The sequence below is a fragment of the Tachysurus fulvidraco genome, chromosome 14, assembly GCF_022655615.1.
Source record: "Tachysurus fulvidraco isolate hzauxx_2018 chromosome 14, HZAU_PFXX_2.0, whole genome shotgun sequence".
In the NCBI taxonomy this organism is placed as follows: Eukaryota; Metazoa; Chordata; class Actinopteri; order Siluriformes; family Bagridae; genus Tachysurus; species Tachysurus fulvidraco.
The window spans coordinates 770,549-785,350 of record NC_062531.1 but is presented as its reverse complement, the minus strand read 5'-3'; the positions used below and the strand labels follow the sequence as shown (position 1 = coordinate 785,350).

The window sequence follows — 14,802 nt, the reverse complement described above, 5'->3', positions numbered from 1 at the left end:
ATTTTGTCTTCTCTAGATGCTACGTTGAAGAAGTGGCCGGCAGCCAGCCGAGGGCAGATAGGCACATCTATTAATTCGAAGCTCACGGAGCTGAGAAGAGCAAAAAGATAATTTTTTTTTTCTGTTCAGTTTTTTTGTCTTATTTCGTTCTTGTACTATTTGATTGTTCTTGTAAATACATAATGTACAGTATATTTCTATATTTTGGACTTTTATTTATGGTGCCTAGCAGGTTTTTTTGACCCCATCTGAAGTAAATAAATAATGTACATTTCTACATTTTGGACTTTTATGTTGCCTAGCAGCTATGGATTTCACTATTATATAGGTGCGTAATATACGTGCATATATGTACCTATATATGTATATGTATGCACGCATATATGTACATATAATGTAGGAAAATGGCCAATTTTATATATGTCACATATATCAAAAACCTATATTGAAACATGTATGTTTATATAGGTTCTTTCCATGTGGGTCAGTAGGGATGAGATCAGAAAACAACCACATATAGCAGGAAAGGTCAGGTGACCCAATACTTTTGGAAACATAATGTATACCAAGTGTATCACCAAGGCCATATCCCAAACTGTAGGGAGATTCCAGCTCTGTGCTTCAAAACAACTCAAAATTATTGTGATGTTTTACAAATGACAAAATTAATGTTAATTAAATTAAGCACTTGGTGTTTTTTGGGTTGACACCAGGGGCAGTTCTAGGGTTTCATCTTTAGGGGGTTTTAGCCCTCAGTGAGAATTTAAAACAAGAAGAGTTCTATATTATATATTATATGACAACTCTGGTAATAAGAATAGTGAAATTTCACTTCTTTTGGTTGCCGTCTTTCCGCCGATTAACGTTATATATAAACGCCTCCAGCTCTGACTGCGCGTGCACGCTGCACGTACCTGTGCTTCTCCGTTCTAATAAAGCAGACAGCTGAAGACGCACTTTTGAAACACTACAAGACACGCGTGTAAAAGTATGGGATAAAAGCAAAGTAAAAAAAAAAATCGCTCTTGGATCAAACTGATAAATAATTTTCTTTCCCATCGACGACATGTCCTGCATTTTAACATCATTTTTATTGTTTATTTATGAAAGTAAAAATGATCCTTATAGTTTTAGGGTGGCTGAGATTACAGACAGGGGGCTGAAGCCACCCTAATAAAGGGCTAGAACCGCCCCTGGGTGACACAATTCACAACGCATTCGCCAGGAATCTACACCAGGTTACATATGTAACCCGGTTCCCTAAGAGGGGAACGAGACGCTGCGTCAGTGCTGACGCTATGGGAATGCTTTTTTGAGGAAGTTGTGTCTGAAGCTCTGGGTGCACACACGCCATTTAATGGCTCGGAAAGGACACGTGATGGAGTAATTACTCGCCAGTAAGTCCATATAAGGGCATCTACGTCACGCTGCTCCAGCTCTCTTTGTCTGAAGGAAGCGTGAACGGATGCCTGGGGCGTGGCCAGCAACGCAGCGTCTCGTTCCCCTCTCAGGGAACTGGGTTACATACGTAACCTGGTGTAGTTCCCTTTCGAGGGAACTCGACGCTGCGTCAGTGCTGACGCTATGGGAATGCCAATACACACGCCGCCACACACCAGTCGATGACTGCGCCAGAGTGGGGTCCAAGTCCAGGTCATAGAATCTGATAAAGGTGTGCGGAGAGGACCATCCTGCCGCAGCACAAATATCTTCAATGGGGACACCCCTGGCCAAGGCACTGGATGAGGCGATACCCCTAGTGGAGTGGGCCCTGATGCCAAGAGGTGAGGCATGACCGCGCACCTCATAGGCCTGAGTAATGGCCTCCACCACCCAGTGCGCCAGGCGCTGTTTGGAAACTGGATTACCCCTATTCCGGCCCCCAAAACAGACAAAAAGGGCAGAGGAGTTACGCCACGAGCTAGAGCGGTGGACGTAAGTCCTCAGGGCCCTTACCGGGCAAAGCAAGTGCAGCCTCTCCTGCTCCGCCGACTCATGGGGCGGGGGACAGTAGGCTTGCAGGATGATTGGACATCCCGCCATCCTGGGCACCTTAGGGACATATCCTGGCCTGGGGTGCAGGATAGCCTTGGACATACCGGGGGCAAACTCTAGGCAGGCGGGGGCGATCAACAAAGCCTGCAAATCCCCGACTCTCCTGAGAGAGGACAAGGCAAGAAGCAGAGCCGACTTCAGGGTCAGAAACTTCTCAGAGGCTGACTCCAAGGGCTCAAAGGGGGCTTCCAGCAGCCCCTCCAGGACCACGGAGAGGTCCCAGGAAGGAAGGCGTGGCCTAGAGGAAGGCCTCAGCCGCCTGACACCACGCAGAAAGCGAGAGACCAAAGGGTGCCTACCCAAGGAGGCCCCAAGGACAGGTTCGTGGTTCGCGGCAACTGCGGCCACGTACACCTTTAGAGTAGACGGGGACAGGCCCTGAGAAAAGCAAGACTGCAGGAACTCCAGCACTGTACCAACCGGGCAGTGAACTGGATCCTGAGAGTGCTCGTCACACCAGAGGCGGAAAAGCCTCCACTTCAGAGAATAAAGTTTCCTAGTGGAGGGAGCCCTAGCATTCAGCAGAGTCTCTGTCACCTCAGTTGAGAGGCCTGCGTCTAGGAGCTGGTCCCCCTCAGGGGCCAGACCCAAAGCTTCCACATCTCGGGACGGGGGTGAAGAATTGCCCCCTGCACCTGAGAGAGGAGATCCCTCCTGACGGGAACCTCCCATGGAGTGCCGTACAGGAGGGAGACTAGGTCCGTGAACCAAACCCGAGAGGGCCAACGGGGGGCAACTAGGAGAAGGTTGACCCGGTCGTGGCGCACTCTGGCTAGGACTTGCGGGAGCAGAGCTACCAGGGGAAAGGCGTACAGACGGAGCCTCGGCCACGTCCATACCAGGGCATCCAGGCCCAACGGGGCCGGGTGAGAGAGGGAGAACCACAGCGGACAGTGGGTCGACTCCTCTGAGGCGAACAAATCCACTTCCGCCCGGCCGAAAATCTGCCAGATTCGCTCCACCACGTGAGGGTGAAGACGCCACTCCCCGGGCCTCAGCACCTGCCTCGACAGGAAGTCTGCCTCCCGATTTACACGCCCTGGGATAAAAAACGCTCTTAGCGAAAGAAACCTGGTCTCTGCCCAGAGCAGAATCTGCCACGCCAACCTGAATAGGGGGCGTGAACGCAGACCGCCCTGATGGTTGATATAGGACACCACCGCGGTGCTGTCTGTTTGCACTAGGACATGACAGCCCTCCAGGTGCGGGAGAAATAGACCCTGGGCCGGGCGGCCATCTAAGGCTGCGCCCCAGCCCGAAAGCGAGGCGTCCGTCGAAAGAGTCCTGCGACGGTGACACGCCCCTAGAATGGGACCCAAGGCCAAGAACCGGGGTCTTTTCCACATAAGGAGGGTACGAAGCCCACGGCGCGTAACCCGTATAACCCTGAGGGGATGCCTGCAAGGATGAAAGCCCGCCCCCTTGAGCCAGAGCTGGAATGGCCTCATGTGAAGCAGACCCAAAGGAATAACGTTGGCTGCTGCTGACATGAGTCCGAGCACCCTCTGTGCCTCGGCAACAGAGAGGCTGCGACCTAGCCGAATAGCTTTCACCGCTGACAAGATGGAGGCCACCCGGGTGGGAGACAGATGTGCCCGCATCGTGGTGGAGTCCCAAACCACCCCCAGAAAGGTGGTTCTCTGAGAAGGAGAAAGCACACACTTTCCTGGGTTCAGCCTGAGTCCTAAGGACCTCATGTGGGCAAGCACAGCATCTCGATGCCTGGCTGCCATAGCCTCAGACTGGGCAAGAATGAGCCAGTCGTCCAGGTAGTTCAGTACACGGATGCCCTGGAGACGCAATGGTGCCAGGGCAGAATCTATGCACTTCGTGAACGTGCGTGGTGAAAGGGCTAGGCCAAAAGGAAGGACACGATACTGATACGCTTCGCCCCCGAAAGCGAACCTGAGGAACTTCCTGTGCTCCGGCAGAATGCTTATGTGGAAATAAGCATCCTTGAGGTCGATCGTGACAAACCAGTCCTCGGATCTGATCTGGGACACGATCATCTTGAGCGTGAGCATCTTGAACTTGTAAGTCTTCAGAGTACAGTTCAGAGCCCGCAGGTCCAGAATCGGACGCAGCCCCCCGTCCTTCTTCGGAACAACAAAATATCGGCTGTAAAAGCCGGAGTCCCGCTCTGGGAGGGGAACATGCTCTATGGCCCCTTTCTCCAGAAGTGAGAGGAGTTCCTCCCGGAGGAACGCCGCCTGGTGCCTGCCCACATTTGTGGGCAACACACCCTGGAAACACGGAGGACGGGAGGAAAACTGGATCCTGTACCCCCTTTCCACAGTATTCAGGACCGACTGAGACACCCCTGGCAGAAGTTTCCACGCTGCCAGGCTGCCTGACAGTGGCGTCAAACTTGTGCAGACCTCCCGGGCGCCCTGAAACAGCGCACCGGCGGGCGCGAACCCGGGAAGATCCGCACAAGAAAGGGGAGCCGACACAGGCCCCACTGCCCCCCGAAATGACAAAGGCGGCGGGGCTGGCAGTAGGGCGAGCGTCTCTGAATAGGGCGCTCCCAGGAGCCCCTGCCCTCGGGCATCAGGACTCCTTCGTGGCCCGCTTGGCTGAGAGGACAGACCTAAGGTCCTCTCTCACCGGACGGGTCCGGGTCCGGGCATGTGAACCGGCCTCCCTAGTTTTAGACGGGGGGGCTCGGGCCGCCACACTAGCTCTTCTCACTGCCCTGAGTGAGCTAGAAGGGGGGGGCGGCTAGATGATGGCCCAGGCTGCTCCCCGCGGCGAGGGAGAAACTCCTTGAACACCGCTGACTGGCGTTTCACCTCCTGATGCCTGTCGACGACCAGGAGAAAGGACTTATCCTTCTCCCTTATGCCCATCAAATTAAGCCACAAGTGCCTCTCCATGGCAACCAGCGCAGCCATAGTACGGCTTATAGAGCGGGCCGTCTGCTTCGTGGCACGGAGCGCGAGATCAGTGGCGCGGCGGAGCTCGGACACCGCCTGAGGTCCCAGCCCTTCACCGCCATCAAGCTCTGCTAGCAGATCAGCCTGGTAGGCCTGCAAGACCGCCATGGTGTGCAGCGCTGCACCCGCTTGACCCGCTGCCTCATAGGCCTTACCCAAAATGGCCGAAGTGGTCCTACATGGCTTGGATGGAAGGGCAGGTTTTCTCCATGTGGGCGATGCAGGGGAGAGATAACTGGCTAGCGTCTCTTCAACCCTCGGCATCGTCCTATACCCATGGTTTTCAAGCCCATTAATGGCTGAATAGTCTGACATGGCTGGAGAAAATACACGCGCCGAAAAGGGATTTTTCCAAGACCTCGATACCTCAGTATGGAAGTCTGGAAGAAATGGCAGACGCCTGCGTGCAGGTGGCTGACGGCCTGAAGTGAGAAAGCGGTCGTCCAGCTTAGAATGGGCGACACCAACTACCTCCTCAGGCCAATCTAAATTCAGCTTCTCAACAGCCCGAGTTATTACCTCGAGGAGCTCCTCGAACGCGACTGATTGCGTCGGCCGTTCTGAGGTGGAAAGCCCCTCCCCTTCGACATCGAGCTCCTCAGAGCCGGACGCGGAAAGCAGCATGCTCTCTTCCGGGTTGGGAGAAATCGCAGCGCGAGCTCCCGAACGCGAAACCGAGCGATCGGAGTCAGGGGAGAGGGCAAGAGAAAGGGGAACACCTGTCTCTTGCTCCGCCTCCGCTAACTCAACCTGGGAACCCCATGATTGAAGCCGCCGCACCACACAAAGAGAATGCGCGTCGTCCGCCGTGATAAAGCGGGGGCAAGGATGCACGCATCTCTTAAAGTGCTTAGACTGCAACATTTTGCCTAGTCTTTCCCTATTTTTTTTCTTTCCCTGCACTTGACAGACAGACAAACGACACACATACACAGAGCGCTTCCTGAAGACAAAGAAAGCTGGAGCAGCGTGACGTAGATGCCCTTATATGGACTTACTGGCGAGTAATTACTCCGTCACGTGTCCTTTCCGAGCCATTAAATGGCGTGTGTGCACATAGAGCTTCAGACACAACTTCCTCAAAGAAGCATTCCCATAGCGTCAGCACTGACGCAGCGTCGAGTTCCCTCGAAAGGGAACCTTTTTGACGCCGATTATTACAAACATCTCCCTCATATATGGCCATGTATGTTCAGGAATGTCCTCGTTGTTAGTTACTTTAACATCGGTGACTCCCTCTGAATGAACATTAGCCATTCCTTTAGTAGGCGCTGCTCATTGTTAGCTCCGCTATCCTTAGTCTATGTCTGATAGCCAGTAAATAATACAGTACACCAGTCACATGGGGAAAAAGCCGCACAATGATAGGATGATAGGCTGGAAACAGCGCCCAATGAGAAGGAATAATACTAAAAGTAACGAGTCCGTTTGGGAAATGTAAGAAGTAAAAAGTACAGATATTTGTGTAAAAATGTAATGAGGAAAAGTCAAAAGTTGTCCGAAAAATAAATAGTGGAGTAAAAACTGATACCAGAAAAATGTACTTAAGTACAGTAACGAAGTATTTTTACTCCGTTACTTCCCACCTCTGAACACTGCACACTGTACTGGACCAACACCGAACACATCTACAGGTACTGAACACACACAATGTACTGGACCAGCACTGAACAACACTAAACACATCAATAGGAACTGAACACAAACATGTGTACAGGTACTGAGAAACACAATCAACACAATCAACGAGAGATAACAAGCAACAGGTGCACATGATTTAGCGGTACAGCTTCCCCACTGGCCGGCCGTAGCGGGGAAGCAGGAGACCCGTCTCAATGAGCAGACGTTCCCCGTGGGCTGCTGTACTGGGCCGACTCGGGCCTGAACACCGTGTCAAGGGTGGCGTACGACGGCCTGCACAGGAAGACGGTGGTGGAATCAAACGGTTATCTGAACCAGCCATTTGGACTGGCCGTGTTTGAGGTTAATGTTTTCAGCTTCTGTGCTGCAGTGTGAGAAAACACACAGTCTGTAGTTAATGTTACACTCCAACACCAAGTCACATGACAGTGACGTTGCATTGAAAATCTCTTTCATTTATTTTAAAGGTTGAACATGTTTTTAAATGTTGTCCTGTGGTCCTTTTCAGGGCAGATATTTAAATTAAACAAAAATCTATCATGTATATAAATATATAATTGTGATAAACTTTAAAGCAAACTTTAAGTTTCATTCTTTTATCTGTTTTTCTATTGTAATATATACAGTACATGTTAGAGACGCACGTGCACACGCGCGCGCACACACATGCACACACAAAAGCACACATGCGCGCACACACACTCTCACACACACACACACACACACACACACACACACACACACACACACACACACACACACACACACACACACACATACACACAACTGCACATGCAAGTTATTGCAGTTTTTTGTTCGGTTTAAAGCCGACATCACACACATTAGTATAAATCATGTTGTCTCAGGCACATCACTGCTTTAACACCAAAAAAGAGCAACACCAACGAAAATAACAGGAGTAAAATAAAAAGATGAGCTCAGAGATTTCTTATGTTTTATGTCTGTTTTGAATCCTCTCTGTCCTTTGTGTTGTTATTCATTTCTGTCATGTCTCAAATTCTTACCCTGCTTTTATACTCCTTTTGATTATCCCTGTGTTTAGGCTGTCAGCGGTATTTGTTCTGTTTGGAGCAGTTTTACGTGTCATGTTTCCCCTCCTGCGTGACCTGAGGGGGTGGTGTTCTGGGTTCTTGGTTTTTCTGGTTCCAGATCTTGTTTTCATTTCTTGGTTCATGTGTCCGATTAAGTTTGTTGTCGTTCCTCGCTGATCAACTAACGCTCATCTAATTCCTCTGTTTGAGATCCCGTGTGCATTCTGTTTCTCTATTAAATGCTAAATAAAATGACATTAACAGTAACCATGACAACAACCTCCAAATTATAAACTGCATAAACACTAAGAAAACTTACAAGAACAATAACGATGATAAAGAACAATAAAAAACATTCTTCTATTTTTATTAATGTAACAACAGCAACAAATTGTGAGTCTTCCTGCTGGTTTTGTTTAAAAAGTTTGTTGTAACTGTAAGAAGAAAAAGTCCATCACAGAATCACAATAATGACAAAAACAACCCTGAAAATCAGAACATTAGGACAAACAGTAGGAACCATAACTACAGTAATGAAGCAGATTTATTTCAGACTCGATGAAGACAGACATGTTGAAGCACATTTAATAACCTGCATTTACTGTGTGTGTGTGTGTGTGTGTGTGTGTGTGTGTGTGTGTGTGTGTGTGTGTGTGTGTGTGTGTGTGTGTGTGTGCATACACAGAGTAGTGTGTACTGGACCGACAGGCTTAAAGCTGTGATCTGCCGTGCTGATTAACACAACGGGGCTCTGTTTAAAGTCACCCTGATCTCTGGAGTGAGCTATCCAGCACTATTGCTCATCTACCACCGGCTCCTGCAGCCTCCAGGTTGAAGCTGTGTCCAGAAGACCTTCTGATGTAAATGTTGCAGTCGAGACGCCGAGACTCAAAAACACAGAGTGGTGAAATCAGATCAAAAGCTGCTTTTATTTCCCTTAAAATAGCTGCTTGATTTCCAGTTTTAGGAGCTTTAGTTTCACACCGAGTTGAAAGAATGTTCTGATTTGCCTTCAGCTTTTATGAACACAGAAACCTGTCATTATGACAATCTTGTGACAACCTTCTGTATCTGTTGTTCATCATTCTGAAGAATTACTCAAAAACTCCACCTAGTTATTATTTAAAGGCTGTGTTTTCTGGATCTGTATCGATGTTAAAGTGTAGGTGTAAATATAACACCCTCCCTTCTCTGACCTTTAAACAAAACAGGATTTTTTTGTGAAAGATGCCACTGATCAAATGAACGACTTCTTGAAGTGATGCATGTCCTTTACATCACGGCTTTTCAACAACAATGAAGCGTCACTTCAGTACAGATTCTAAACAAGTTTCCCCAAACACCTTCAATTCAATTTTGGGGATAAATACTAACATATTTAAATATGTTTCAGAATCAGAAAGAGCTTTATTGCCAGACATGTTTTCACATGCGAGGAATTTGTTTTAGTGACAGAAGCTCCACAGTGTAACAGAATGACATATACAGTATAGACACAATTGTATGTACACATTTACAGGTGTGAAATGTGCAGTTTAAATATACATATACAAATATATACAATTTGTATGTACAGATGTGCAAGTATGAAATGTGCTGATTGAGGTATACATAGTACAAATGTTCAAGTCTGAAATTTGCAATTAGGTGTTGTGTGTTCCATGGTGTTATTTGTGCATCAGATGGATTGCTTGAGGGAAGAAACTGTTCCTATGTCTGATCATTCTGTTGCTCAGGGCTCTGTAGCGTCGGCCAGATGGCAACAGTTCAAAGAGGGAGTGTGCTGGATGTGAGGGGTCCAGAGAGAGGGAGGGTGCTGGATGTGAGGGGTCCAGAGTGATTGACTTTGCCTTTTTGCTCGCTCTAGCAAGCAAAAGAGAGAGTTGTGCCAATGATTTGCTCAGCAGTCCGGACTACCCTCTATAGTCTCCTGAGGTCGGATTGGGTAGCTGAGCTGTCCATTGTTAAAAGCTCCATAGAAATAAACTTGAATTCAAATTTTATTTGTATTGCACATTTAACAGCGGACATTGTCTCAAAGCAGCTTTACACTGAGAGTGGGATTATAAATCATTATAAATACAGAGAGTGGGATTTTAAGTAAAACCCCAGAATTCCTCATAGTAAACATGTACAAAAACAAGTACCTGGATGATTTTGAGCACATTCTATTCAGATAATCGAAAACCTGCAGAGCAAGAACCGCCAGCTACAGGACGAGTGTTTATTAAAATAGAATCTTTATTTGTCTCATTATTAAAGCATAACATTTCAGGCATGTGGCTCGGAATGCATTCTGAATACCTCCGGTGTCACCTCAGGGCTTGTTCGGCGACTAAGAGGACTTGTTCGTCTAAGACTAGGGAGGCCGGTCGGCATACCCGGGCCCAGACCCAATGCCAGAGGGCTGGCGTTTCTTGGAGTGTCCCACTCAGGAAGGCTCGCCCTACTACCTGCCCCGCTGCCTCCAGCGTTTAGGTGAGCTGTAGGGTCTGTGCCTGCTCCCCTTCCATGCACGGATATCCCTGGGTTAGCACCTGCCAGTTCGCTGTTTCAGGGCACCCGGGAGGTCTGCACAAGGTTGACACCACTATAAGACAACCAGGCAGCATGGAAACTTCTGCCAGGTGTGTCTCGGTGGGTCCTGGGTACTGTAGAAAAGGCTACAGGATCCAGTTCTTCTCCCGTCCTCCGTGTTTTCAGGGTGTCTTGCCCACGATTTTTGGCAGGCACCAGGCAGTGTTTCTCCAAGAGGAACTTCTCTTGCTGCTGAGGAAAGGGGCTATAGAGCATGTTCCTCTCCCTGAGCGGGGCTCCGGCTTTACAGTCGATATTTCCCAAGAAGGACGTTAGGCTGAATTTTCCTAGCCCTTTCACCACGCACATTTACAAAGAGCATGGACGCTGCCCTGGCACCTTTGGGTCTCCAGGGCATCCGTGTACTGAATTACCTCTGGCGGCCAGTCATCGAGATGCTGTGCTTGCCCATATGAGGTAACTAGACCTCAGGCTGAACGCAGAGTGTGTGTGCTTTCTCCTCAGATAACCACCTTTCTGGTGGTAGTTTGGTACTCCACCACAATGCGGGCACATTTGTCTCCTGCTCGGGTGGCTTCCATCTTGTCAGCTGTGAAAGTTATTCGGGTAGGCCGAAGGCTTCGTACCCTTCTTATGTGGAAAAGACCCCAGTTCCTGTCCTTGGGTCCCACTCTAGGGGCGTGTCACCATCGCAGGACTCACCATCGCCTCACTTTCGGGCTAGGGAGCGGCCTTGGATTGCCATCCTGCCCAGGGTCTTTGGGAGGTCTATAATCAAACTTTTTTGGCACAGCAGATTCTGCTTTGGGCAGAGACCAGATTCCTTTCACTGAGAGTGATTTTTATTACAGGGCATGTAAATCAGGAGGAGGACTTCCTGTCGAGGCAGGTGCTGAGGCCCGGGGAGTGATGTCTCCACCCCCACGTGGTGGAGCGAATTTGACAAATTTTCGGCCGGCAAAAGTGGATCTGTTCGCTTTGAAGGAGTCGACCCACTGTCTGCCGGGGCTTTCCCTTTCTCATCTGGCCCCTTTAGGCCTGGATGCCTTTGTATGGACGTGGCCGAGGCTCCGTCTGTACGCCTTCCCCCGTAGCTCTGCTCCCACAAGTCCTAGCCAGAGTGCACCATGACCAGGTCAAACTTCTCCTAGTTGCCCCTCATTGGCCCTCTTGAGTTGATTCACGATCCTAGCCTCCCTCCTGAAGGGCACTCCATGGGAGGTTCCCGTCAGGGAGGATCTCTCTCAGGTGCAGGGGGCAATCCTATGCCCCCACCCCGAGGTGTGGAAGCTTCGGGTCTGGCCCCTGAGGTGGACTAGTTCCTAGAGGCAGGCCTCTCATCTGAGGTGACAGAGACTCTACAGAATGCTAGGGCTCCTTCCACTAGGAAGCTATATGCTCTAAATGGAGGCTTTTTCGCCTCTGGTGCAATGAACACTGTTAGGATCCAGTTCACTGCCCAGTTGGTACAGTGCTGGAGTTCCTACAGTCTTATTTATCTTGGGGCCTGTCCCCATATACAGTACCTTAAAGGTGTATGTGGCCGCCATTTTTGCCAACCACCGGCCTGTCCTTGGGGCCTCCTTGGTAGGCACCCTCTGGTCTCTCACTTTCTGCCTGGTGTCAGGTGGCTGAGGCCTTCCAGCAGGCCGCACCTTCCTTCCTGGGACCTCTCTGTGGTCCTGGAGGGGCTTCTGGAAGCCCCTTTTGGGCCCTTGGAGTCAGCCTCTGAAAAGTTTCTGACCCCGAAGTTGTCTCTGCTCCTAGCCTTGGCCTTTCTCAAAAGAGTGAGAGATTTGCAGGCCTTGTCGATCACCCCCTGCCTGCCTAGAATTTTTACCCTGGCATGTCCAAGGCTATTCTGCACCCCAGGGCAGGATATGTCCCTAAGGTGCCCAGGATGGCTGGCTGTCCAGTCATACTGCGGGCCTACTCTCCCTCACCCCATGAGTTGGTGGAACAGGAGAGGCTGCATTTGCTTTGCCCAGTAAGGGCCTTGAGGACTTATGTCCACCGCTCTAGCTTGTGGAGTAACTCCTCTGCTCTTTTTGTCTGATTTGGGGGCCGGAATAAGGGTAATCCGGTTTCCAAGCAGCTCTTAGCACACTGGGTGGTGGAGGCCATTAGCTCAGGCCTATTAGGTGTGCGGACTTGTCTCACCTCTCGGCATCAGGGCTCACTCCACTAGGAGTATTGCCTCATCCAGTGCCTTGGCCAGGGATGTGCCCCTTGATGACATTTGTGCTGCGGGAGGTTGGTCCTCTCCGCACACTTTTTATCAGGTTCTATAACCTGTGCTTGGACCCCACTCCAGGGTCCCAGTGTGTTTGCACAAAAAGCTTCAGACACAACTTCCTCACAGAAGCGTTCCCATAGCGTCAGCCCTGACGCAGCGTGTCGTTCCCTGCTCAAGGAACCAGGTTACAAATGTAAACTGGTGTAGTTTTTTTGTTAGAACTGGTTTCTGTGGGAAAAAAAATATCATTTTAATTTAGTTAAATTGTGAGTGTTCAGATTCTGAGTTGATCTGCTTCCACACAACATGTCTCAGTAATAAAATACACTGAAGGTGGACTTGTAATATCACTCTTTATATTCTACATTATTTTCACTGGAAACCAGTTATGAAGAAAGAGTTTAAGTCTTGTGTTGTATTACACTATCATGGTCTTCATTAAGAGAGGAATGTTATAGAAGAATGTTTTCCTCTGGTCATTATTCAGTGTTGCCTGAAGCCATGATCAGTGTTTTTCAGGTTAAACGTGTTCAAAGCTCAGCTTGGAGTCGTAGCAGTTGTTCTCACATTGTGTCCTAAGATTTCACGCAATTTGTCACATTTGTGAAAATAAATTACTTTTTCCTGGCTTTTTTGTTTCTGTGGCAATGATGTGTGTGATTGTGTGATTGTTAGAGTTGGTCTGTGTGTGTCTGTGTGTGTGTGTGTGTGTGTGTGTTTGTGAGAGTTCTTGTGATGGTTGTTGTGGCGAGCCCTCGAGTTGTTCTCGGAATTACCTGAAGATGATGAAATGCAAGTGAAACTGGGGCCATGACATGAAGGCCAAAGATATTGAGGAGCTGTTAGGAAGTCTGGAGCATGACCTCATACGTAGTGGCGTTTTAAAGCCTCAACATTTTGTTAGGGGCAAATAGCTGGAAACTTCAACAAAGGTGTTTCTCAGAGCTGCTTGAAAGAACTAAACATCTTCAGGCTTCAAACCTAATGTTTGTTTTTTCATTTGAATGTTGAGTGATTTGTGTATTTACTCTGCAATCAGCCGAGAGGGAAATAATAATTTTATTTATACAGTAAGTCAAGTCACGTAGCTTTTATTGTCATTCCATCCATATATATCTGACACACTACGTCAGACACGGCCACGTCTCCGGCTAAGTCTTCCATGCTGGGCTCAGACTCCGCCTACATCTGGATCCTCTCTCTGATTGGTTAGTCAGTACTGTCTACAGTTATTTTTATCTACTAATTCATTTGTTTATTTGGCTCATTTTTTATCATCTAGTCTCTCATATGAATAGTTTTTCTGAATCTTTGTCTATATATTTATTGATTTTCTCTTTATTCTAGAGTTTTAATGTCACAGCAAGTGAAGGAACAAAAGAATTGTTCTTCTTGTTCCTGTTTTTCTCCTTATCACATCATCATCTCTTTGGTCTCCCTGTTTTATTCCTCTCTAGTTTTCTCCTGTGTTCTTTTTGCTGCTCTGTTTCACTACCGGAGAACTGGAACCTTCTCATCATCTCTCTCTCAGTTCCCTGGAGAATCCACGATGAAGGAGTCACAAGATCCACTCGTAGCAGCAGGAAACCCCGAGACACATGCAGACAAAGTAATAAAACTAATAAAACATTACACACAGGCTGCTTACAGCTGGGGAAAGAGGGAGGGAGAATTATTTACCTGATATTGTGATTATATATTTATTTATTTAACATTTTGTTATTTATTAAGTCCTGACTATAAAACACGAATTGTGTTTAAAATGCCACGTGTATTTCTTCAGTCTGTAAATGGCATAAACAATAAAATCAGACATTCAGAGTTGTTGTTTTTTTCAGGAAATCATGGCCCCTGTTCCTGTCTGAAGTGACAGAAGAAAAGAGAGATCGTGTGTGCATGGGGGTGCACAAGTGTGTGTGTGTGTATGTGTTTGGGTGTGGGTGCTCGTGTGTGTGTGTTTGCATGTGCGTCTTTGTTTGTTTGTGGGTGTGTTGGGTGTGTTTGTGGGTCTGTTGTGTTTGTTTGTGGGTCTGTTGTGTTTGTTTATGGGTGTGTTGTGTTTGATTGTGGGTGTGTCAAACTGATGATGGCTGTGAATGTTTTTTTTTTGGCGGGGAAACAATGCTGTAGTTGTATTTATTAGTTGAGAAATTGAAATGTATTTATTTGTGGTTCCTTCAGATCATCTTGCTGAAATAAAAAAGTAAACATGTGACAAGTCAAGAGTGTGAGCAATAAACTGTCTATTTATTTTGTATTTTTTTTGGATGATAATTTCGTTAATAATAATTATGTTGGATTTGTAGAAGCCACCATTCTGATTTCTGTTATAAACGTATTATTA

At 48.1% G+C, this 14,802-nt stretch overlaps 1 protein-coding gene and 2 long non-coding RNA genes across 4 annotated transcripts in view; all 3 read left to right on the top strand.

Annotated features, from left to right (window-relative positions):
* LOC113642625 overlaps positions 1 to 111 on the top strand; it is a 704-nt gene extending 593 nt beyond the window's left edge. Inside the window, exon 3 of the long non-coding RNA XR_003440615.2 lies at positions 17 to 111. This is a non-coding gene — a long non-coding RNA (uncharacterized LOC113642625). The remainder of the gene's footprint in view (positions 1 to 16) is intronic.
* Positions 1 to 14,802, top strand: part of LOC113642617 (N-acetyllactosaminide beta-1,3-N-acetylglucosaminyltransferase 3-like) — an 82,778-nt gene that overhangs the window by 17,167 nt on the left and 50,809 nt on the right. The window lies entirely within an intron of this gene.
* Positions 13,575 to 14,402, top strand: LOC113642624. Its single transcript, XR_003440614.2, has 3 exons — positions 13,575 to 13,666; positions 13,916 to 14,067; positions 14,297 to 14,402. It is a non-coding gene; the product is annotated as an uncharacterized LOC113642624 (long non-coding RNA).